Raw genomic sequence first — 4,923 nt, forward strand, 5'->3', positions numbered from 1 at the left:
TATATATATTTATATATATATATATATATATACGACGGGCTTCTTTCAGTTTCCGTCTACCAAATCCACTCTCAAGGCTTTGGTCGGCTCGAGGCTATCGTAGAAGACACTTGCTCAAGGTGCCATGCAGTGGGACTGAACCCGGAACCATGTGGTTGGGAAGTAAGCTTCTTACCACACAGCCACACCTGTGCCTATATTTATCTTATCATAAATGCAAAGCAACACCACACACTCGCCTCCCGAGTTTCGTTTTCCATACAGTATGTGCGATTCTTTGTTTACTCATCTACGGTGCACTACGTATTTTCTTTTAATATATTTTAATTAATGTGTTATACAATGCAGTACTGTACTGTATTTTTATTTATTAATTTAATAATTTTTAGGCGTGAAAATGCTTATTTTACCACAGAAGTAATTAAAATCTAAAAGAAATATGGATATACTGAGGAGTCCGCGATATAAATTTACATACATTAGAGAGAAAAATCCACGATGTACTGAGGGCGCGATAGGTGAACCGCGATATGGCGAGTAATTACTGTATAATAAATTTGTTGTTAAGGTTATCTCTATAGATTTTCTATAGACATTATAGCCAGCACTGATTTTGTTACGTTTTGTATCCGAGACGCCAGATGTAAACAACGAGATCGAAGATGAAAAATGGGTAATGGGCTTATATGTCATCTTTCAGGAAAATTTCCTCCTTCATCAGCATCCGTCCAACCCTATGAGCTCGTGGATGCTTAATTGGTGGATTGGTGTTGATGAAGGAGCAAAATCTCCTGAAATATAGCATATAAGCCCATTTTTCATCTTCGATCTCATTGCTATATACATTAGGCGTCTCGGTTACGAAACATCGTAACAAAATCAGTGCTGGCTATAATTTCTATAGAAAATCTGTAGAGATAGCCTTAACATGCAATTTAATAGCACTGATAACACAGTAGGACACAATATTAACTTATAAAAGCCTTTAATATATTTCGTAGTATATTATGGTTGCATAACTAAATACGGTCATTAATAGTTAATTTGTTTTAATTATTTGCAATTTTAATATGTAGAAATGATTTTATTCAATTTGACGACAACGCATAAGTATTTTCAAATCTGACGGTGTTTTACACAGTCGATTATAACTTGTACATGTCTTACATTACTTTGAACAGCACGAGAAGAGAGATGGCTAGTTAAGTTAACATTTGACCTGGTGGCAAAGTCACATTTTGGACCTTGATAGTTTGCAAGATTATTCGTATTTTGATAATTTAGTTTTCTGTTTTCATGCAACTGGTTATTATAATTGATTCCTTGTACTTCAAAATTTACTAGTCCTATATAGCACCATCTTCTCCAGTTGTTTTGGTGTTTTGCTATATCATCCCAGTCATTACTTTTTATATTGAGTCATTTAAAATTATCCCTAAATTTGTCTTTATTTCGCAGTCTACCAACCGTACGACTTCAATTGCCTATAAAAGACTTGTTATAGAATTCTATCATCATTCACTCACAAAATATGACCCAACCACCTAATTTGGAGAGATACTATGCCAGGGATATTACACATAGAAAATCTATCACTTCCTCATTCTATCATTCCATTTTATTTTGCATATTTATCTCAAGACACCGATATGAAAGCTGTTTAATTGATTAATGTGCTTCCAAGAGGGGGTTCAAGTCTCTGTACTACACAAAAGAATTGTCATGACGATTGCTTTACAGATTTCAATTTTGGTTTTAATAGAGACCTCATAGGCATTCCGGAGTCTCTTGAACTTGCTTTGCCTATAGGAATTACAATTTCTTTATCAAACTTTCACATCATTTGTCACAACAGAGTCGAGAGAGGTGAAAGAACAGACTGTTTTTAGTGTTTTTCCTTCTACAAACACTGTAGACATAATCTTCGGGCTATTACCAGGACATAGTTGAAAGAGGAGTTATATGTATGTATGTATGTATGTATGTATGTATGTATGTATGTATGTGTGCGTACCTACACACACACACACACACACACACACACACACACACACACACACACACACACACACACACACACACACACACACACACACACACGTAGATAGATAAATATAATTTTTTACCGGCAGAAGTTACAGAGGGACTCAAGGACCTAGTGTTTGTTCTATTCAAGTTACACTGAGAAAACAAAGACGAAAACTCACAGATCAGTTGAAAAAACACTTATATCCCCTTTAAATATATAAAAAGACGAAGCACAAGTTTCTTCACATTTAGTTCATCACACTCCAACCGGTTTTCATTGTTTGAGCTACTCTTTCATGGGAAACGAGGAAAATTGTCATTTAAGTATCTTTTTAGAAAGCATTACTTCTCGTCTTTTTCTAATAGTGTTCTGTGTTATACAAGGTACATTATTCACAGGGATCAATAACACTGGGAAACACAATTTTCGTTCTGACCCTTGTTTTTGACTAATTTTTGGACTCTAATCCCAGTTCTTCTGCACCATTCCAACCTTTTCAGTTACAGGGTACTCCCGCTTTGTCGGAAAAATGATAATGATATCGTATCTAACAAATTTGTGTTTATTTTATAGAATGTTTTAAAAATTTACACACAATGGAAAATAGTGAAACAATGTTTAACTGTAAAATTTGTACAAATTAATTTTATTCACACAAAGGATATTGTTTCTGTGAGTTGAATTGCGTGCAACTTGTTAAGGTAAACATTTACAGTTAAAGCTTTTCCGGGAGTGTTCAATCTATGGGCATCAATAGTCAGCCATTATATTTATATTTCGTCTACCCTGATACTGTTCCTCCATGACCTTCATATGTAGAGTTGGGAATATGATTTTCTTTATGTCAACAAGTGGCTTATGTAGAATGTTGGGGCAACCAACTTTGAAATCAGGTCTTAGGGGCTAATTTCTTTCCACCAATGCTTCTCTTCAGTTTTGCTGTCCCACATGCACAGAAAGCAGGGATACTTGATATATGTGTTGCTGACCAAGAAGGATGTATACCATTTTAAGGTCAACAAAGGTGATTCAATTGACTTCGTGATATTGTAACAAATCTAAAACTCTTTATATCAATATATTCTTCACGATGACAAACTGAATGTCCAATTTCGACTACACTATATAAATTGCCATTGTGGAGGAGGTTATACTTTAAGCTCCTCTTGAGCTATCGATGAACAGTCGCTATTCAGTTGAGTTGTTGATCGGAATTCCCAATGGTCCATTGAATTCTGTGTGTTGTGGCAGAACTTTTTCTGGATCGAAATTAGGATGCCTTCGCTCCTTTTTCAACCAAGGTTTTCTCATTTAGTTTTGATGCTAGGAGTTCTAAAGCCTATTTTTGATCATCTCAGATCTCGTGCCCTATCATTCAACTCGTGCTGATCGAATACCTTACGAGATGAGTCATCATCAATTTCAAAATCTGTATCGTTGCTGTCATTGGGTTCTTCCTCATGATCCGCATCTTCAAAAGAAAGGAGCTGAACAAAAACTAGCACTGGGATTTCAGCTGAAAGAGGCACTGGACGTATAGCTGATGGTAGACTAGGACACTTGATTTTACATTTGTTTTTCTTGTTATATCCTGAAGTATCAGTCTGTGCAATATTTTGGTTCTCGCCAAATCATAAGTATACCAAATGCCAACTCATCACGTGCTTCTTTGGTCCACATCCGTAAACTCTACACACACTGCTTACACACCTTGTGAGGGGACCAAGACTTGTCTTGGTCAACAACTTTTACTTTAAATTATGCAAAATAGCTTGGTTTCACAAATACTCTGATGTTTCACGTTTAACTGGGAATGGTGAAACTGTCACAGATATAGGAAAATGAATCAGGGCTGTTTAGGTACTTACAGCAAGAAGTAGCAGTAGCAGAAGGAGACATGATCTGAAAGAAAGGAAATAAGCATGGAATAAAAAAATAAGTTGTGTAGTCACAAGCTTATAAAAAGAAAACAAAATGCTTACATATTATAATATCTGCTAACCCCTTGCAGACAGACTTTCATGTATTATTTGCAGAATATGATAGTAGTCACCTATATAGAGTGGCCATGAGGGCCTGTAACCACTATCCCAGAAAAATATGTGTATTCTACATAAATATGTATGGACATGTATTCAAAAATGAATATACATACATATACACTCATACAAATACATCATAGATACCTATATATTCACACAAATACTCCATAAGAAAGAACAGGGTAGAAATTTAGGCCTCAAACCTTAGGACAGAATCCCTCCACACTTCAAACCAGAAGTTCACTCACTTCAAAGCCTTGCCATCTCTCTTCAACTGCACAAATCTGTTCTTCGGTCTTTTAACTTCGAATCCTCTGCGCTACAGTACTTCTCACTACCATAACTTAATTACATTCGCGTAATTTCAAGCATCTTAGCACCAAGTCAGCCTCCAGTCTCCATCTTGAAACAATAACTTGACTCTTAAGAATTGAAAACCAGCTGCGATATCTGGTTGGTCAATAACCATGACTTTCTTTGGCAGGAGATTTTAAACTAACTATAAGATGCCATGCTTTTCAAAACTCAACCTAAAGTCAGCAAATCTGAAAAAATCGCTCTCCTTATCAAAAAAATAATAAAAGCAATCAACTGACTAATCCTATAACTTGCGGACAAACAGTACAATTGTGAAAAATGAAGCTTGACGTGATAGAAGAAAACTGACTGTAGCTTTGAAATCAGCATGCCAATTTTAATAAAGTGAAAAACTGAACTCACCAGAAATTATGTTTAAAATTGTAATTGCTTGTTATATAAGAACAAGGCCTTGATCATCTAAAATACTTGACCGGTGTTTTAGTTTATCGACCCAAGGAAAAAATGATCTCCGAGAGATTTGAGCTCAGTGTT

Source organism: Octopus bimaculoides, chromosome 2, assembly GCF_001194135.2.
Source record: "Octopus bimaculoides isolate UCB-OBI-ISO-001 chromosome 2, ASM119413v2, whole genome shotgun sequence".
Taxonomy (NCBI): domain Eukaryota; kingdom Metazoa; phylum Mollusca; class Cephalopoda; order Octopoda; family Octopodidae; genus Octopus; species Octopus bimaculoides.